Source organism: Benincasa hispida, chromosome 12, assembly GCF_027475165.1.
Source record: "Benincasa hispida cultivar pf3 chromosome 12, pf3_genome.v1.1, whole genome shotgun sequence".
In the NCBI taxonomy this organism is placed as follows: domain Eukaryota; kingdom Viridiplantae; phylum Streptophyta; class Magnoliopsida; order Cucurbitales; family Cucurbitaceae; genus Benincasa; species Benincasa hispida.
Window position 1 is genome coordinate 75,139,124 of NC_143489.1, and position 22,837 is coordinate 75,161,960.

The following is a 22,837-nucleotide window of genomic DNA, read 5'->3' on the forward strand; positions in this document are numbered from 1 at the left end:
TCGTGCTCTAAACATATTCTTAGTCTCGCGTGAGTCGGCCCGCTCTTTACTCTAACGGCCCAAGGTTCTCTCTCGAGCTGCCCTGGATGATCTCCGACGTCACCACTCTTCTCTAGCTCTGCCATAAAATGGAAACGAAAACTATAAACTGAGGCGTGAACTTGTAAAAACGATGAAGTAAACGACTGCTTAACCCCTTCTCTGAAGAATGCACTTGGTATTTATAGGGCATCAAAGGTGAAAGGCGGCTTCTCTCTCCCGTTGTAAAGATGGGACAACTTTAATTCTTGACTGATGCGCCGGATAATTGTCACCGATAAAGCTGGATGTACTTTGTGACCGTTATCGGCTGTCAATGTAATTTGGATCCGACTGCCGTCAGTTTTCTGTCCCATCGATCTTAATTTTCCTTTCATCCGGATGTGCCCACCATGTGTTCTGACCAAGTTGCGGTGATTCTTCTTGGGCGTATGTTTGCGAGCACGATAAACGCAAAGTCTTGCGGTGAAGTTGTGCTTGACCAATATATTCTATGATCGCAATCTTTACATTGCGCTAATGCATATTCTACACAAAAACATAAAGATCGACTGCTCTAATGCGTTGGACGTATGCGACCGCAATGTTATGAAATTCATGCTTAATGGATGCAATTTAACATATCTCATCCACGCACTCCAACATTGTTTAAGAATTTAGCAATATGATAACATGCATTTCTGCCCGTTATCACACCCCTAAATTTAAACAATGCTTGTCCTTAAGCATAAGCTAAAGATTCCTTTACCAAGTTAACCGCAAAGTTTTCTTCCCTATATTTCTCAAGGATACTTCATTCAAGTCATATATACCAGAATTTTCTTAAGTCTTATTCAAATCTCTTCCTAAAATATTTCTAAGACTTAGGGATTGCAAGCTTAATTTTCAAAAGGACTTTACTAAATTCCAGAACATTGCATGATTTATTCCAAAAAGAAAATTTTCCACCGGGGTGTCAAATGATTTATCCTTGCACAAAATCTTTTTTTATTGCTATTTTTTTTGACCTTGTGCTGATCCAAGGGCCTTGCCTTCGTTTTGGCTTGCCCTTACATGTGTCATGCAGACATCCAACTACAAGCAATGCACTCTTTCTCAGACTAAACTCATACCGATTTGGCAGTGGAGTCGTGGTCATTTATTTATGCGTTGATCTTGGTGACTTACTTTTGTTTTGGCTTGTCCCCACGTGTGTCATGCGGACATCCAACTACGGGTAAGTGCCTTTCACAACTTAACTCTTATCAACATGGGTTTCCCATTGCGTTGACAGTGGAGTTGTTATTCTATTTTTTTTTTTTTTGTAGAAAGATCGAAAATAAATACCTCACCCCCAAATTTAAAGTACGGCAATGTTCACATTGCCAAAAGAAATTAAAATAAGTCATGCGATGGTCATAGAATGCGTTGTAAAGGAAGTTTGAAGTAAAGCTAGCAAACCCCTAACATCTAGAAATATTTCATGAGGTGACTATCTTAAGATTTAAGTTGACTCTAGTATATATGAAAGAGATAGAAGCATATTTTTCATCATTAAAATCATACTTGGCAAAGGACAACATGCGGTAAACTACTAAAGTTATCTACTTGTGAAATAAAATAGAGATTGCGGTAATCAAGGAGGATACGGTGATAAAACTTTGAAAAGTAATATGCAATGTGATAGCGCAAAATTTGAAATAAAGATAAGGAAGAGTACACCCCAAATTTTGCATTGTCGCCTGCATTGTATTGATGCATCCATTATTGCGCCGATCATTCTTCATTGGGTTGCGGTAATGGAATAAGATAAGTGCTGCTTCGCGTAACATTTCCGCAATCCAGTGCCTCGGTTGTTGTAAGAAGAACAAAGAGAGGGTCAAATTATTTTAAACAAAATAAAAATCATTATAGCAAAGTTTTTTTTTTATATAGAAATAGAAAATTGAAAAGATAGTAAAGTAAGGATAAATCAGAATTGAAAAGATAGTGAAAATTCCAAGTGGTGGAGAAAAGAGTTGAAGACTTGAGGTTTCCCAAAACTTGCATCCCTGATAAGTTGTGATCATCTGATAATGTAGGGACCACCTACTTCCTTTTTCATTCAAAGTTTCTTAGTTCCATGGAGTCGACTTGGCGATGCCAGTCTTCTCCATGGTATGCCTTTACTCGTTGCCCATTGACTTTGAATATGTTGGTTCCATTGTCATTTGACAATTCCACTACGCCATGCGGAAGTACTTATCGAATTATGAACAGTCTGGACCAACATGACTTTAGATTTCCTAGGAAGAGTCGCATACGTGAATTGAAAAGCAAGACTTTCTGCACGACTTGGTGGTTCTTACCGCATATGCATTGGTCATGCCAGCATTTGGTGCGTTCTTTATAAATTTTCGTATTTTCATATGCGTTGTTCCTCCTTCTTCTAGCTCGACCAGTTGTATTTTCCGTGCTTCCCCTACTGTCTTCAAATCAAAATTCAGTTTCTTGATCGCCCACAATGCTTTATATTCCAGCTCCAAAGGCAAGTGACACGCCTTGCCGAATACTAATGCATAAGGGGACATACCTATAGGCATTTTAAATGCGGTCCGGTATGCCCATAATGCATCATTAAGCTTCATTGTCCAATCCTTCCGTGAAGGTTTTACTACCTTCTCAAGTATCAAGTTAATTTCACGATTCGACACTTCAGCTTGGCCATTTATTTGCGGATGGTATGCGGTGGCCACTTTATGGAGGATATTGTACTTGCGCAGCAGTTCCTTGATATTGTGATTGACAAAGTGTGATCTTTCATCACTTATGATGGAACGGGGAGTGCCAAAACGAGTGAAAATATTTTTCTTCAGGAACTGGGAAACTATTATCGCATCACTTGGGGCGCATGCAATTGCCTCTAACCACTTGGAGACATAGTCGACGACTAATAAAATATAGTGCTTACCATTTGAAGGAGGGAATGGTCCCATGAAATCAATCTCCCATACGTCAAATAGTTCCAGCTTCAAGATAATATTAATTGGCATTGCGTTCTTCCATGAAATGTTGCCGGTGCGTTGACACCCATCACATTTCATTGCGTAGTCAGCAACATCTTAAATAATGAAGGCAAGAAGAATCCACTTTGTAAAACTTTGGCTACAGTACGTTGTCCTCCAAAGTGCCCTCCATAAGGCGAGTCGTGGCACTATGACAATATGCGTTGTTGAGCAGCATCTGGTACACATAATCGAATGATTTGGTCGGCACCTCTTTTGTACAGATTCGGCTTATCCCAATAATAGTGTTTGCATTCATTCTTGAGCTTCTTCTGTTGATGATAGGTGTAATCTTCAGGGAATTGTTCACAAACCAAATAATTAACGATGTCCGCATACCAGGGCAATTCTGCTATGTGAAATAACTGCTCATCCGAAAACACAGCACTCACCTTAGATTCATTGCGGTCAACCTCGGGATTTTCCAATCTGAACAAGTGATCCGCAACTTGATTCTCTGTCCCCTTCTGATCAATTATCTCAATATCAAATTCTTGAAAGAGGAGAATCCATCTGATCAATCTCGACTTTGTGTCCTTCTTTGTCATTAAATATTTGATTGTTGAGTGGTCCGTGTGAATGAGTACCTTTGTTCCCAAAAGATATGCCCGAAATTTTTCCAAAACAAAAGTCACAGCCAGGAGTTCTTTTTCAGTGGTGGTATAATTGATTTGAGCAGGGTTCAGAGTTTTACTCGTAAATGCGATGGGGTGCAAAATGGTTTTCTTCTTTTGTGCTAATGCGGCTCCCATCACATACCTACTTGCGTCGAACATGATTTTGAACGGTAGTGCCCAATCCGATGCAATCAAGATGGGCGCGGTAATCAGCGCATCTTTTAAAACTCGGAATGTGTTAAGGCAATTGTTGTCAAATTCAAACTTTTCGTCTGCCTCTAATAATGCATTTAGTTGTCGTGCTATTTTGGAAAAGTCCTTGACGAATCTTCTGTAAAATCCATTGTGCCCCAAGAAGCTTCGCAAAGCCTTCACATTGGTTGAAGGTGGAATATTTTCAATTGCGTCAATCTTTGTTTTGTCCACTTCCAACCCTTCTCGGGAGACTTTGTGTCCCAACACTATATCCTCTTTCACCATGAAGTGACATTTTTCCCAGTTAAGCACCAAATTCGTCTCTTCACATCTCTTCAGAATTTTCTCCAAATTGGTTAGGCAGACTTCATACGTGTTCCCATAAATGGAGAAGTCATCCAAAATATTTCTACTGAGTCCTCGAGATAATCTAAAAAGATCGCCATCATGAACCTTTGGAACGTGCTTCGTACATTGCAGAGGCTAAACGGCATGCGGCGAAAAGTAAATGTCCCATATGCGCAAGTGAATGTTGTCTTGTCTTGGTCTTTAGGAGCTATCATGATTTGATTGTACCCGACATATCCATCCAAGAAGCAATAAAAATCGTTCCCTGCTAATCTGTCCATCATTTGATCGATGAATGGTAAAGGGAAGTGATCTTTCTTTGTGGCCACATTTAGTTTGCGGTAGTCCATGCAGATGCGCTATCTAGTGATGGTTCTTTGCGGTATTAATTTATTATTCTCATTGGGGACTACAGTCATTCCACCCTTCTTCGGCACACATTGCACGGGGCTGACCCACGTGGTAACTGCAATGGGATAGATAATGCCCGCATCCAGCCACTTGATAATCTCCTTTTTGATTACCTCCTTTATCGCAAGGTTAAGTCTGCGTTGATTTTCAATAGTTGTTGTCATTCCGCCCTTCTTCGGCACACATTGCATGGGGCTGACCCATGCGGTACCTGCAATGGGATAGATAATGCTCACATCCAGCCACTTGATAATCTCCTTTTTGATGACCTCCTTCATCGCAGGGTTAAGTCTGTGTTGATTTTCAATAGTTGCTTTATGGTCGTCCTCGAGACGAATGTGATGCATGCAATACGTAGGGCTAATTCCTCTAATGTCAGCGAGCGTCTAGCCAATTGTTCGCACATGTTTCTTGAGAATGCTCATTAACGCATTCTCTTGATCTGCATTGAGTGCAGATGAAATTATCACTGGCAGCTTTTCATTCTGCCCCAGAAATGCGTACTTCAAATGTGTTGGTTCAAGTGTTTGTGGTTCCACGAGAGAAGGATGTGTTATTTTTCTTTCCTCCTTCGACTCTTCTTCTTGCATTGCGATCAATCCTTCTTCTTTGTTTGTTTTTGCTACGATCGCATTGCATGCAGCTACGGATGCATTGGCATCGTCTTCTTCACACTCTTCATGAGACTTTTCTTCTTCAATCAAATTCAGCTTCAGAATCTTGTAGGTCTTCCTTATCAGGAAATTTTATGGCATGAATTATATTAAACTTGAGCTTCTATCCATTTATGCTCAAAGTGATTTCTCCCTTGTGCACATCAATTTGAGTGCGGCCCTTTGATAGAAAAGGTCGTTCCAAAATGATTGGTACATCCTTGTTGGCCTCATAATCTAGGATGATGAAGTCAGCTGGAATAATGAATTTATCAATCGTGATCAACACGTCCTTCACCTTTCCTTCTGGATGAACCAGAGATCTGTCAGCCAATTGGAAAGTCATGAATGTGGGCACAAGTTGCTCCACATTTAATTGTCGAAAGATTGATAGCGGCATCAAATTTATGTTGGCCCCCAAGTCACACAGGGCTTGCCCAATATAGAGTCCTCCTATGTAGCAAGGAATAGTGAAGCTCCCAGGGTCGCTCATCTTCGGTGGGATAATAGATTTGGAACTTTGCGTTAGTGCCACCTTGGCAAATTTTCCAGCGCCTCTCTTCTTGGTTACCATGTCCTTCAGAAACTTGGCATAGGCAGGCATTTCCTCAATCGCTTCACTGAAAGGAATATTAACATGTAATTGTTTAACATAGACAGGAAGCGTTGGTACTGTACGTCTTCTTTTTTCTTCTTCCTTAGCCTCTAAGGGAAAGGTGGTAACTGGACTTTCACGGTTCCTGTTTCATTTAACTTTGAGGTCGATGCAACCTCGCGTTCCACTACTTCATTTTCTCTTTCGTCTTCTTGCGTTACCACAATCTCAGGCTCAGTTGCATGATGACATGCAGAAATGCATGTCATTTTAGGCCCTTTACATAGAATTATGAAGGTTGTTAGGCAAAATATGCATCGATCATGATAGGAATTAATAATAATATGAGCGTGTGTCGATCAACATGTCAAATCTTAGCTAACCCTTTATTTTGCGTTAATTATGCGTTCAATGTTCTATTTTGTAGCCAATGCAGGAAATAAACGCAAACGCGGGAACCGGACCATCGCATAGATAGACGACCACATGGGAGAAACACTCCATCACAAGGCAAACGCATTGACCAACACATGCACGTTGCGGTAATCAGCCGTATGCGTCCATCACATAAGTTGCACTCATCAAGTGATTGCGGTCATCATTTAGAGTTACGGTATTAAGCGAATGCGACCATTGAGTGATTGCGGCTACGCAAAAATGCATTTTAATGGGATCAATGCAAGGTAGGTGGAATGAACGCATCAACGCATCTAACTCGAGAAAATCCAAAGCTGATGTTGACATTTCACCTACCACGCCGTTAGTGGCAGAGGTTCAGAAAAGGAATAACGCACCGAACGTCAGACTCAGAGCAGTCCAATTAATGTTGTCGGCGACCTAAGCTCTATAAATAGAAGCCAATGAGCTGAAATTTATTTTTTCCAGGGTTTATCCCTACGTTCAAGAAAAATGTGTGAGAACATGGCTGAGAGTTCTTCACCTCCTTCATCCATTCCAAGTGACGACCGGAGCCTTCGATCGGAGCTAGATCTCGAGAGAATCAGCTCCTTCGCCCATCCATGGCACCACCGGCAGCCTTGACGCACATCCACTGGAAGTAAATCTTTGCTTCCAGCCAGTCATTTCCTTTCCTTTCTTTTCTCATATTGTATTGTATGACATTTTGGAATTAAGAAATTAATACAAATTTTTTTCAATGCATTTCTTTGTTCCTTCGATTTCATCTCCATCTTATTGTTTAGCATCTTTACGTTCAACACTTAGTGGGATTACTTGAGTATTGCATACTTAGTCATGTGGATTAGGGATATGAAGCATGTAGTCACCCACCGAGAGGTATGCGTTGCGTGAGTGTGTAAGTAACCTTATTTGCTTAGTGTAACACTGCTGCAATGCCTATCTATAAGCTAACGCTTACTTGTCTATGAATGAAGTCAGCAACCATCAACTGCTCGGAAGGGTAAGTGGTTGGACGCATTAAGCAATATAAGCGTTGTTTACTAGGGATAGTAACAATCTTGCGTCAACCAAGTTCATGCATTTGTCTTGTTTCATGTTGTGCCCAACGCCCCTTAAGAGCTAATCGTGAGAGAGTCTAAAGAAAGAACCTATGATTCGAGAGAGCTAGGTTAGAATGTAGACTCGAGAAAGCGAGATTAGATCTGTATAAGCAAAAGATAGGGACTTAGAGATAAGCTCTGTTTGTCAACACTGCATCGCATGCACCCTAGGAATAGGAATCATGATATGTTGTTTGTGTATCATCGCATAGACAAGAATTAGAGAATTATGTGTAGGCCCTATAGACATCTTTGCACGTATATCACATGCGTTCTAGCATTAGAAGCCGTTGCATTCACACCGAGAGGTGGTTTACTACTGTATTTGTGTTGCATGATCACATTGGCTTGCGTCGACTAGGGTTTCCCTTGCGGTCGCTCTTAAGGGTTGCAATGAAATCATCACCGCATTTTATCTATTTTCCCACACTTTTATTTCATGTCAAGGTTTGTTGTATTTCTACCTCCCATGCATATTCTCATTGCATTGTCTGTTAGATAGTAGTAGGAGTAGGATTAACGTAGCAACATCCCCTCCATTCTTTTATTCAACCACCGCATGCACATCATCGCATACGTATAGCTACAAGTCTGTATTTTGACCTCGAATCACCCGAGAAACTTGCGTCCATGTTATACTTGGCGTGAACACAAGAAAACTTGTGACAGGATGCATAGTCATCGCATACATTCGTTAACGCATTTTTCATTCCAACACATGACCATCGACGCATGACTATCAACGCATATATTAGGAACATGCATTGCATACCGCGTCCAAGGGAAGTTAGTTGTCGAGTAAAATTGACTTCCAAATTTTGGTCATCATTGCAATGGAAGTCGTTCTACTTTGATCCTTTCTTTCTCCTTCCACAGTCTTTGCATTGTACAATGTCACAACTTGACATTGCTTCTTACCCGATCCCCCTGGGTTGCATGGAAGCTCGGTTGAACTTAGCAGTGCCCCTTGCGGTCTACTTTTGAGCTCATTCGCAATATGGCTCATTTGCAATTCCAGGTTGCGAATGGACATAGCCTGACTATGAAGCACTGTCTCGGTTTTCTTTATATATTGCTTCAATAGGTTCTCAAGAGAAGAAGATTGCGGTGGTTGTTATGAGCTACTTGCTTGGTTGCTCTGTTGACCGTTGCTGCGATGAAAGAATCCTAGTGGCCCTTCTTTTTGTGCCACAGATTGAAAATTTTGTTGTTGATTCTTCCAAGCAAAATTGGGGTAGTTTTTCCACCAGGGGTTGTAGGTGTTTGAAAAGGGGTTAAACCTTACAAAATATATAGACTATGGATTTTGCGGGCAATCATCCATCGCATGCCCATCACCGCAAGTCACACACCTTGTGGTGTTTTGACTTATTGCGTTAATTTTCCCACCTTGCGGTGTTGGGCTGCTGATCGCCATTCCTTGAATCAAATTAATCATTGCGGTCAGTTGGTTTTGTAACGAAACAATGGCACCGTTATTTGTGTTGGAATCTTTGATTCTCAATCTCTGGTCACTCTCCCTCCAGTCTTCATGGTTCTTGGAGATGTGCAACGACATAAAATTAATCCAAGCTATAAGTCCATGTTACCGTTACCAGTTCCTCGGCAACAGCGCCATAAACATGTAACACAGAAATTGAATCTATAAACTTTAAGCATGTGGACTGCTTTATGCGATACTACTTCTAGATATGCGTTAATAATGAATGTTCTTGTAGTATGTTGTGTGTTGTCACAAGTTTTCTTACGTTGGAACCAAGTATAATTCCACCGCAAATTTCTTGGTGTGATCCGAGGTCGAACATAGGGACTGTTTGAGGTTATTGCGTTATGTTTGTGATACATGCGATCGGAGTTTTTCAATTTATAATAGAATTGTGTACAAGAATATAAACATGCAATAAAGTAAAGTAAAACGGTAAAAATGCGATAATAAAATAAATTGCGATAAAGTATACCTAAGATAAGATGATACACGATACATGTTTCATGATACAAGATACTGAGGTTGAGGCTGACTGTGAAGATTATACAAAGATCGTGTTATGCTGTGACAAGTCTTATGTGCGAAGCAGAAAAAGAAAAGATAACTAATATAAACAGCGCAAGTACCTTAATTGCGATGAAGCTCGGTGATCGGTCGCGTTCCCACATCTCTGTGGTGAAACAGGGATGAACGTAATGAATGCAAGGTTCCATCTCTAGAAGTACTAATCGCTTTAGTCAATACATTCTTCTAACCTCCTCTCGATAGATCAGAATGGCATCTTCACTTCTGCTCTCACAGGTGAAGATGCCGTCTAACATGCCTTAGCTAAACACATTTATCTCTTTAGCACAGATTAAGTTACTCATTTAATCCATATTAATTACAAAAGGATTAAGAAAACTTCATGGAGAAAATGATTAATGGAGGAACGGAGATAGACAGAAAAGTGGAAATGGAAATTATCCAGACATTCAATAACACTATTTTTTTTCTGATACATATTTGTGAATGAAGAGATTAAGAAGATGAAATACAGTTGATGAATAGAGTTAGAAACAAATACAAATAAGCACCAACATCTTGGCGCCGATCTGGATGGAGAGTTGCTTGTCGGCATGGATGGATCGTGCGGAAGGATGAGCTTCCCTCTTAGGCTTGCTCAACCGGTAACAGGGATCTAAGTACAGAGCTTCACGAGGGGGATTTCGCAGAATCGCACTGAGACTTACCTCTCGGCCTTGTCTCTTTTCTTCCGATCAGTACTCAGCTCAGCCTCTCTTTCAATAATCTATCATCCATTAGCCCCTTGTATCAGGTATCTCTTTCACTGAATTCTATGGGGATAGTTATAGGTGAAAAGCTTTGACTATTGGCTTGTGAACCCCACTTCTTGTTATGAAAATATCGAAGATAGAGGAATAAATATCCTTTCTGTTATGCAATTAGACCGTCAAATCTACACAAAGGTTAGTTGTACATGTGTCACAGTCCTTTGCGTTTGCATTGCTCAACTGCATCTTTCGATCGGGTGCTAGTATGCGGTGCTGTTTTTATTACCGTATGCAGTTGAAAGTCAGATGTTGACAGTAAACTTGATTCTAAAAGATATTCTATGCTATGCACGAGATGATGCGATACTACTTCTAGATTTGCGTTACTTATGAATGTTCTTGTAGTATGCTATGCATTTTCACAAGTTTCCTTATGTTGGAACCAAGTATAATTCCACCGCAAGTTTCTCAGTGTGATCCGAGGTCGAACACAGGGACTGTTTGAGGTTATTGTGGTATGTTCGTGTTATATGCGACCAGGTTTTTCAATTTTTAAAAGGTGTTTTTTACAAGTATTAAAATATGCGGTAAAGTAAAGTAAAGCAGTAAAGATGCAATAATAAAATAAGTACAGTAAACCTACTCAGCAGTAAAGATCAAGTATATTGTAAATATTGACAAAGGATGATAAAGAGAAAGGCACAGGCAAAAAGGAGTGAATATTTACTCAGTTGTATTGATTATTAACAAAGTATACAAATAATTATAAATTAACGCAATATAAAATTTTGCCTGTACAAAAGTCAAAGAATTGAGATGTTATCTTTTTTAATTTGATTCAGACGGGTGCACGATAAAAAATTAACAATTGTAATGGACACGAGGTATCTCTTTTTATCCCACAATGCACCCATCATTTCGTTTCATACCAATTGTTATTTTTCTTTTCAATTCATCCAAAACGCAAGTCGAAAAGACTTTGCGGTGTTTAATGTTTCATCTAATCATTCACAAGAATTTACGAACAACGCTACTAAATTAAAGAAATGGAAAAACGTGCAAAATTAAATTGAAAGGAAACATAGAAAGCATTAAAGGCTAATTCTAATAAGCAGTAAATAACGGAATTTAGAAAGCGGTAAAAGAAAGATGGAAAGAAAGCATGTAAACATAGATAGGGATGCTGATTGACAAAAGTTTCAGAATTACCGCAATCGTTTCCCCCACAAGCGGTTTATTCCTGCTTGACCAAGTCAATGGTGTCTATGTGTCGCTTGAAGCCGCCTCCATAGTAAGGCTTAATTCGTTGACCATTGACTTTAAACGCACTGTTCCTGTCTAAAGTTGTTAGTTCCACTACATCGTGAGGAAAGATAGTCTTGATTTTGAACGACCCAGATCAGCGAGACTTCAACTTTTCTGGGAACAATCGCAAAGGAGCGTTAAATAATAATACATGTTGACCTTCGGTGAATGTCAAGTCATTTATGCGATCGCCATGCCACTTCTTGGTTTTCTCCTTATAGATCTTGTTATTTTCAAAGGCGTCCCTTCGCCATTCGACCAACTGATTCAATTGTAGATTTCGAACTTTCCCCGGACTTGCTAAATCAAACTTCAGCTTCTTACATGCCCACATCACCGTATGTTCCAACTCGAGCGGTAGATGACAAGCTTTTCCAAAGACCAGGGCATACAGGGACATGCCAATTGGTGTTTTGTAGGCAGTCCTGTATGCCCAAAGTGCTTCATCAATCTTGGGTGACCAATCCTTCCTAAAAGTATTGACTACTTTCTCTAAGATAGTTTTGATCTCTCGGTTAGAAATCTCTACTTGCCCATTAGTCTGTGGGTGATAAGCAGTCGTAACTCAATGGCTGACGTTAAATTTAGTCAATAGGTTGGTAATTATGCGGTTGATAAAGTGAGAGCCCTCATCGCTGATTAAGGCCCGTGGCATCCCATAACGAGCAAAAATATTCTTCTTAAGAAACTTCGCCACTGTGACCGCATCATTCTTGGCACATGCGATGGCCTCAACCCATTTTGATACATAATCAACCGCGACCAGGATATAGTGATGACCTTCTGATTGTGGAACGGGCTCATGAAGTCAATTCCCCAAACATCAAATAATTTCATTTCTAAGATTTATGTCAATAGAATTTCATTTCTCTTCAACATATTCCCCATTCTCTGACATCTGTCGCATTGCACAACGTGGCCTTAGGCATCCTTCAATAGTGTTAGCCAGAAATAGCCACACTGTAGGACCTTTACGGCAGTTCGCTGCCCCTTAAAGTGTCCTCCGTAAGGAGACTCATGACACATCTCCAAAATGTGCTTGATTTCGTGCTCAGGAACGCATCGACGTAATATGTGATCAGGACCAAGTCGATATAGGAATGGGTCTTCCCAGAAATAAAATTTGACATCATGTCTTAGTTTCTTCTTCTGTTGATAAGTATAATCATCTGGTATTTAACCGCAAACGATGAAATTCACAATGTCTGCATACCAGGGAACATTAATGTCTACTGCCATCAGTAGCTCATCAGGGAATCTTTCTTTAATATCTTTTTCTTTCCCTTGAATCTTGCAATTCTCCAATCTTGACAAATGATCAGCGACTTGGTTCTCGGTGCCCTTCCGGTCTTTGATCTCTAGGTCAAACTCTTGCAGAAGCAACACCCACAGTATAAGCCTTGGTTCTACATCCTTCTTTGTCATCAGATATTTGATCGCATAGTGATTTGTATACACCACAATGTTTGTTCCGATTAAGTATTGTCGGAATTTCTCCAGTGCAAATACCACTACGAGCATTTCCTTCTCTGTGGTTGTATAATTCTCCTGCACATCATTCAATGTTTTACTTGCATAATAAATAGGATGCAATACCTTGTCCTTGCACTGACTCAAAACTGCGCCCACAGCATATCCGCTAGCGTCGCACATCAACGCAAATGGTTGCGTCCAATCCGACGCAATCAAAATGGGTGCGGAGATGAGCGCATCTATCAATGTGTTGAATGCTTTGGTGCACGCATCATCAAAATTATATTCTCGGTTAGCTTCGAGGAGTGCACTTAGGGGCCTTGCAATCTGGGAGAAGTTGCGAATAGATCTTCTATAAAACCCAGCTTGTCCCAGAAAGCTCCTAAGTGTTCTCACGTTTACTGGTGGGGGTAGCTTGGAAATTGCATCGATTTTCGCCTGATCAACTTCCAATCCTACTTTAGAGATTTTGTGACCCAGAATTATTCCTTTTTCCACCATAAGTGGCATTTTTCCTAGTTCAAAACAAGATTTGTTACCACACATCTCTTCAAGACCTTTTCAAGGTTAAATAGACAGAAGTCATAATTATTGCCGAAGACTGAAAAATCATCCATGAATACCTCGATTGACTCCTCCAAGTAATCTGAGAATATCGCCATCATGCATCGTTGGAAAGTGTCTGGCGCATTACAAAGTCCAAATGGCATGTGTGGGAATGCAAACGTACCAAATGGGCACATGAATGTTGTCTTATCTTGAACTTTCACACAATCATTATTTGATTGTACCCTGAATAACCGTCAAGAAAACAGAAGAATTCATTCCCCACAAGTCTATCTAGCATCTGATCAATGAACGGGAGTGGGAAGTGGTCTTTTTTAGTGGCCAAATTTAACTTGCGATAATCCATACAAATTCTCCACCCCGTAGTCATTCTAATGGGAATTAATTCATTCTTGTCATTGGTGATGACTGTCATCCCCCCTTTCTTCGAAACATACTGTACTAGGCTCACCCAACTGCTATCAGATATCGGGTAGATGACTCCTGCGTCCAGCCACTTTACTATTTCCTTCTTTACAACCTCCCTCATAGTCAGGTTCAAGCAGCATTGCCTTTCTACCGATCCTGTCTTTCCTTCTTCCAGGCGAATCTTGTGCATACAATACGAGGGATTGATTCCTCGAATGTCTGCCAAGGTCCATCCTATGGCCTTTGCATTATTTCTTAGGATCTGTATGAGTGCATCTTCTTTCTCCTTACTCAACGATGCAGAAATGATAACCAGTAACGTGTTGTTACTTCCTAAGTAAGCATACTTAAGGTGCACGAGCAACGACTTTAGCTCTAGCACGGGTGGTTCTTCGAAGGATGGCTTAATGCATTGTGATGTCCGTTCATATAACTTGAGCGATTCAAAATTTGATTTAACATGAATTGCGGTGCAGTCCTCCTCCAACATCGCCTCGATTTCAAAATTTACTTCCTCCAATTCCTTCAAGGTTTGTGCCAATGTTCTTCCCGCAGTTCCTCAATATATTGGCAGTTTTCCATATCACTTGGGTATTTCAACGCATTGAGCACGTTGAATTTTACTTCCTGATCCTCAACCCTGATGGTCAATTCCCCTTTTTACACATCGATCAACGCTCGCCCTGTTGCGAGAAATAGGCAACCCAAGATGATATGGACTTTTCTATCAGCTTCGTAATCCAATATGACAAAATCTGTCGGAAAGATAAACTTGTCCACTTGCATGAGTACATCCTCTATCTTGCCCTCATGATGCTTTATTGATCTATCGGCCACCATGTAATGTGATCGTGGTTGGTCTTGCGTTGCCAATATCCAGCTTATTAAAAATTGACAAGGGCATTAGATTTATGCTTGCCCCCAAATCGCACAGCACGTTCCCGACCATCTTCCCTCCTATTGTGCAGGGCAATGTAAAACTCCCAGGGTCCTCCATTTTAGTGGATGTCTGCTGAGGTCCTGTGCTTGCTATGTTTCATTAGATGGAGGTTGCGTTGATTTAGAATTCATGTCTTGGGGAGCTTCATCTTTTGTAGGTGAACTTGCTTCTGAACTAGTACTTTTTCCACTACGAGTTGATTAGTCATCATGAACAGTTAAATCTACTGGTATTGTTGTCGCATCTAGTACTGATGGCTTAGGGGCTGTTGTTTTTCCACTTCTCAATGTCACTGCATGACATTGTTCTTTACCTCATGGCCCCGATGCTCTTGAACTTCTATTCCGCATACCAGGCGCTTTCTTCTTTAATTCCCTTGCAAGCTGATCAATTTGCTATTCTAATTCTTTAAGAGAGTCAGCTTGCGATTGTCTCATTGCCTCACTCTTTTCAATATAATGCTTCAATGATGTCTCTAGAGATGAGGTACTGCAAGAGGTGTCATATAAGAACAGTTGGTCACAGGGTAGTATACCTTGAGAATTACTTGGGCTACAGTCTGGAGTAATGAAGATCGGAGGGTTGCCTCTATCCCTTTGATAACTGTTTTGATTGAAACTATGGCTCCCCTAGTGGTGATTCCCGTCCCAACTTAAAGTTAGGTGATCCCACCAACCAGGGTTGTAGATGTTGCCAAACGATTCATCTTAGACAGAACATACGAGTCATTAATTCCATGGGCAGACTTCTACTGGATGTCCCTCTCCACATTGGACGCAATTTATTATGGCCACGTGAGTCAACGCATTAACTTGTGTTTATCCTTGAGAGAGATTTCTCTGTTGGTTAGCCATCGTCTTTAGGAGTGAGGTCATTGTGGTCATCTGATTGACCAGTGTGCTCATTGTATTAGTTAACACATCGACACTTTCTACTCTTTCTTGATCCAGACCTCTTACCTCAATCCCAATATCAATCCACTCATCAGAATGTCGCGAGATGCGATCTAAGATATTCTTTACTTCCGTATATGATCTGTTCATTAATCCTCCTTCTACGGAGACATCGGGAACTACTTGCATTGATTGGTTTAAGCCATTGTAAAAGGTTTCCACAGAATACTATCGGGAATCCCGATATGCAGACAACTCTTCACTAACTGTCGAAATCGCACCCAGGGCGGTGCTCAAGGTTTCATAACACTTTGTTCAAAATTCAACACATCCCTTCGACTCCTTGTGTTGACGGTTGGAAGGAAGAATCTGTTCATGAACCTATCAACCAACTGCTCGCATGCGTTAATCTCATTCGGCTCTAACGACTGAGCCCACCTTTTTGCTTCATCTCGTAGTGTATACGGGAACAGATATAGTTTAAGCCCTTCTTGAGTTACACCAGGCATGGAGAATGCGCTGCACATGTCTACAAAATTTGTCAAATGGGTGTATGGGTCTTCTCCTTGTAGTCCTCCAAATTGACCCACCTTCTGAATCATCTACAGCATAATAGGTCTTATCTCGAAGCTTACATTCTCCTCAACCATGGGTCTTGAAATTCCTGGTGAAAAATTATAAAAATCCAGTGCCGCATAATCCCTCAGAGAGATGTTATGGTCAGCAGCAAGAAAAACTGGATCTTGTGCTGGCAAATTTACCCTTTGGTTTCCTATGGGTGCCACATTCTCATTAGCCATGCTTCTTCACCAATTAATTCGGCCCTAATGAACTTTTGCGCGAATTATACACTTGATCTCTGGGTCCACTTAGAATTTCTGGATCACTCTAGCACTTATAAGCCGTCAGACTGCTCCCCGCGTTGAATAGTCAGTACAAAGAGATCTATCCTGCACATATCAGAAAAATATTCAACACTAACCGTTAACCAGTCCCCGGCAATGGCGCCATAAACTTGTAACGATATAAAATAAATCCAAGCTACAAGTCCATGTTACCGTTTCTACTTCTCTGGCAACGACACCATAAACTTGTAACGCAGAAATTGAATCTATAAACTTTAAGCATGTGGACTACTTTATGCGATACTACTTTTAGATATGCGTTAATAATGAATGTTCTTGTAGTATGTTGTGCGTTGTCACAAGTTTTCTTACGTTGGAACTAAGTATAATTCTACCGCAAGTTTCTCGGTGTGATCCGAGGTCAAACACAGGGACTGTTTGATGTTATTGCGTTATGTTTGTGATACATGCGACCAGGGGTTTTTCAATTTATAAAAGAATTGTGTACAAGAATATAAACATGCAATAAAGTAAAGTAAAGCGGTAAAAATGCGATAATAAAATAAATTTCGATAAAGTAAACCTAAGTTAAGATGATACAAGATATAGGTTTCATGATACAAGATGCCGAGGTTGAGGCTGACTGTGAAGATTATACAAAGATCGTGTTATGCGGTGGCAAGTCTTATTTGTGAAGCAGAAAAAGAAAAGATAACTAATATAAACAATGCAAGTCCCTTAATTGCGATAAAGCTATAAGTATGGTCCCGCTTTTCCCTTGGCGTACACCTCTCGGTGATCGGCCGTGTTCCCACATCTCTGTGGTGAAACAGGGATGAACGTAATGAACGCAAGGTTGCTTCCATCTCTAGAAGTACTACTCGCTTTAGTCAATGCCTTCTTCTAACCTTCTGTCGATAGTTCTGAATGGCATCTTCACTTCTGCTCTCACAAGTGTAGATGTCGTCTAGCATGCCTTAACTAAACACATTTATCTCTTTAGCATTGATTAATTTACTCGTTTAATCCATATTAATTAACAAGGGATTAAGAAAACTTCATGGAGAAAACGATTAATGGAGGAATGGAGATAGACAAAAAAGTGGAAATGGAAATGATCAAGACATTCAATAACACTATTTAGCATCTAATACATGATTTGTAAATGAAGAGATTAAGAAGATGAAATACAGTTGATGAATAGAGTTAGAAACAAATACAAATAATCACCAAAGTCTTGGCGCCGATCTGGATGGAAAGTTTCTTGCCGGCGTGGATGGATCGTGTAGAAGGATGAGCTTCCCACTCAGGCTTGCTCAACCGGTAGCAGGGATCTAAGTACATAGTTTCACCGTTGGGATTTGGCAGAGTCGCCCTAAGACTCACCTCTTGGCCTTGTCTCTTTTCTTCCTAGATTTCTTCCAATCAGTACTCAGCTTAACCTCTCTCTCAATAATCTAGCATCAATTAGCCCCTCGTATCAAGTATCTCTTTCACTGAATTCTATGGGGGTAGATAGGTGAAAAGCTTTGACTCTCGGCTTGTGGACCCCACTTATTGTTATAGAAATTCTGAAGATAAAGAAATAAATATTCCTTATGTTATGCAATCAGACCGTCAAATCTGCACAACAGTTAGTTGCATACGTGTCACAATCCTCTGTGTTTACGTTGCTCAGCTGCATTTTTCGATCGGGTGCTCACATGCGGTGTTGTTTTTATTACCGCATGCGGTTGAAAGTCAGCTCTGGATCAATTGTTGCATTGCACCGTCATTGCATTAATCATCTCTTCATTGTTGATTGACGGGCATAATGTGATAGAGATACATTGTTTAGTTTCTCGTTGAGCTTTGATCGCAAGCTATGACTTGGTTTCCTGCAAAACAAAGTAGAAATATCCTCTTCTACCCTCTTGATGATATTAATGGGTGTAATTGCGATAATTCATATTTACTCTCTTTTGGCCACAATATCTACATAAGGCAGCGTAAATAACTTGTATTTCTATAAGTTATCAAGATGCGGTCCAGAATATTTTTCGCCTCATCGTAAGTTTTGTCAAGCAGACCACCAGCGGCTGCTGCATTGGCAGCAGTCTACGAAGCAAGATTCAAACCATGATAGAAAATTTCCATTTGAATGCAATCTGGTAGCCGATTATGCGGACAATCTCGGACCAACCTTTTAAACCTCGCCCAAGCATCACTGAGCGATTCGTCCATATATTGTTCAAAATTAGTAATAAGCTTTCTTCGTCTTGCATTCTCGGTAGGTGGGAAATACTTTTTCATGAATTTCTCCACTACCTGCTCCCAAGATGTAATCTCTCCTGGTTCGAGCGAGTAAGCCCATTTCCTAGCCTGATCACAAAGAGAAAATGGGAACAATGTTAGTCGAACTTCTTCAACAGAGATGTTCGGGAATACAAAAGTATTGCAGATTTCAATAAAACTTCAGAGATGGCTGTGCGAATCCTCGCCACGCCTTCCTCCAAATTGACCTGCAGTCTGGATCACCGGTTTCATTTCAAATCTACTTTTGTCTAAGGTAGGCCTCATGATTTCCAGAGAGAAATCATAGAGGTTTGGCGATGCATAGTCCCTAATGGGCCTATTGCGATCGTTTGCCAATATAATCGGATTTGCCATGACATTGTTGTTGTTTGATGCTCCTCTTCCAGGCTACTCTGCCATCTCTTCTTTATCGGATTGTGGTTGCTGTTGGCGGTCTCGTAGTCTCCTTCCAAATGTTCTATCAATCTCTGAGTCATAGTTCACCAGAGATTGAGAGTTCTACAAAGAAATCACAAAAATTACCGTTAACAACTATTTTGCAGGAGTCCACGGCAACGGCGCCAAAAACTTGATGCGTTATTTTATGTAGTGAAAATATGGATGATATGTGTTGATGGGTTGCGTTATGCACTTAAGTTTCCCTAGCGGAATTCAAGTGTAAATTCCCCTGAGTTTCCTGGTAAGTCTAGGGTCGAACACAGGGGCTTGTGAAAATAGCTGTATTGGTGATTTTTATGAAAACTTGCGGTAACCAGTTAAATAAATCGTTGGGTTTCTTGTCTGCGTTGATGAAAATAAATAACGAATGTGGCAGAGTTTGAAAAGAGTTGGTAAATGGGAAATACAATGAGTATGCGGTGAATGGGTTGAGAACGTTTCGGCTAACACTCCCTAGAATGCGTTCATGCTTTGTGATCATGCAACATGCATACAATAGTAAACCACCTTTCGACGTGAATGCTACGACTTCTAAGGCTAGAATGCATGCGATAAATATGCGATAACTCTACAGGGTTTACACATAAAACTCTATCTCTATTTATGCGATGACAACATGATATTCACACAAATCTGCGACCACGTAATATCACTCCCATTCCTAGGATGCATGCGATGCAAGTTGACAAATAGAGCTGATCTCTAAGTCCTTATCTCTTGTTTATGCAAGCCTAATCTTGTTTTTTCGAATCCAGATTCTAACCTAGCTCTCTCGAGATATTAGGTTCTTTCTTTAGATTCTCTCTCGAGTAACTCTAAAGGGTATTTTGCACAACATAAAACAAGACAATCGCAAGCAATGGACTTCCTAGGTCATGTTGGCCTAGTTCTTCTTAACCAATTCAATTAGTTTAACTACTCATGCGTATTAAGAGAGTGAGCAGATGTAGAAATAGAATTTCCATTGAATAGATATGAGATGAAGTACAAAATAACAATGTAAGTATAGTAAAGAGCCTCGAGCAATTTCTTGCTGCCAGGCATTTACACTGTTTCTATTCGTGCTCTAAAGATATTCTTGCTCTCGCGAGAGTCGGCCCGTTCTCTACTCTTACGCCCCAAGGTTCTCTCTCGAGCTGCCCTGGGCGATCTTTGGCGTCACCACTCTTCTCTAGCTCCACCGTAAAATGGAAAAGAAAACTATAAACTGAGGCAGCGATGAAGTAAACGATGCTTAACCCCTTCTCTGAATAATGCACTTGGTATTTATAGAACATCAAAGGTGAAAGGGGGTTTCTCTCTCCCGGTTGTACTAATGGGACAGCTATAATTCCTTACTGATGCACCGGATAATTGTCACCAATAAAGCTGGATGTACTTTGTGATCGTTATCGGCTGTCAACTTAATTTGGATCCGACTGCCGTCAGCTTTCTGTCCCATCGATCTTAATTGTTCTTTCATCTGGATGCGTCCACCATGTTGTGTTAACCAAGTTGTGGTGATTCTTCTTTGATGAATATTTGCGAGCATGATCAACGCAAAGTCTTGCGTTGAAGTTACGCTCGGCCAATATATTCCATGATCGCAATCTTTGCATTGCGTTAACGCATATTCTGCACAAAAATATAAAGATCAACTACTCTAATGCATTGGACGTATGCGACCGTAATATTATAGAATTCATCCTTAATGGACGTAATTTAACATATCTCATCCACGCATTCCAACATTATTTAAGAATTTAGCACTATGATAACGTACATTTCTGCTCGTTATTAATGCTCCACTCGATTGTCCCCATCTTGGCTAATCATATCTGTCCATGCTTAAAATACTGACAAAAATAAAAACAAATCAAAAGCCAAAGAATATTCTAACTAGTAATTTAACTAACGAAATGTCAATGGCTTCCTCAGCAACAATGCCATTTTTGACCGGCCAAAAACTTATGTCGTTAATAAGCTTCAAACTTGATCAAAAGAAAATTTGTAAATACCGAACTACTCCTATCACTACTGAAATGTAGTAGCAGTGATAAGTTTGAGTCGATTTGCAGGGAAACACAATTTGTTTTGTTAAGTTAATTTTCTAACTAAAGTAGTAAATGGGGGGTTTTGTGTGGAAGAGATAGATGCGTGAAATTAAAATAAAAAAAAGGTAAATTTCATCTAAAATAGGAGTCTAAGGTAAATGTAATCCAGAATAGGAGTCTATCTAATTTCTAGAGCAAGAGAGAGTTTCCTATGCAATTTCTTTCATTAGGCTTCAATTAATTACACTGAATCTGTCAACCCCTTAACCTATTAGAAAATCTAATAGCCCAATTAGCCAAATTTGATATTAAAACAATTTTTTCCTAATTAAATCTACAAGTCTTCCCTCTTAGTGACATATAAGTTAAAATTGAATTGCATTACGAAAGGGTTCAATTATTGAGACATACTACAAGCTGAAAAAGAAATATCTTATAGCATGTCTTATTTGGAAAAGATTATATTAGGGCATACATGTATTTTGTCAGAAAAAGTCTAGACTTTACACATGCGATCCTAATATGCGCAACTAAATCAATCAATATATGCATAGGCTTTGATGATTTTGCAAACAATAATTTCAATAAATTAATTTGTCATATCAATTTATAAAAATTCCATTAAGATTCAATCAAATCATCCCAAAAAGTTCACAACAATTCAGTTAAATTAATTAGAAAACCTTAAAAAAATAAACATAGTACTCTTGCTCAAAAGAAATTAGATAGGAGTTACGATGTGATGCATAGAATTATGATGTGATGGTGTGATGCATAGAATTATGATGTAATCGTCTTCCACGCCGACCCGCCCGTGCTCGTGTGCCCTCAGATTTGCTCATGCCAAGCCACGTCGTCGACGCCCAGCCGCCCTGGTCCGCGTCGCCTAGACATACGCACTCCAAGCCAATCGTGCCCTCCTCTCGCCGTTAGCTCGACCATGTCGTCGAACCAGCTTCCATCACAAATCTTCTTTGCCACTTGGTTTTGATCGAATCTTGGGTGGAGTAAGATTTTTTGCGTAAGTTTTTGGGTGTTGTTGTTCTTCTTGGGTGTTTTCTGGATCACTTGTTATGTCTTCGGTTTATAATAGTTTTCCTCCTTGCATTTAAAGGTTAATTGGGGATTTTGGAGGAGAATTTGTGCGCTGTTTAGCAGGTCTTGAAGTTCCTTCTTCATGGCGATTTGGTAAGTTCCAAGGCTTGGTAACCCCCATTGTGGTTTAGTTTGGGGATTGTTAGATTAAATTTTATATGTTTGGTTTTGGGTTAAAATTGTTAATATCTCTTGGGTTTGGATTTTAGATTCAAGACTTGAGACGTTTAGGATGTTGCTCATCAAAGTAAAGACCAATTATCTTTTGAAGATTAGTAAGTTTGGAGTAAGTTGTTGGGTGGTTATTTTGAATTAAGATTAATTGTAGAGAATTAAGTTATTAATTTTGAACTTTGTGTATGTTCTGGTAACCAACAGAAGTGG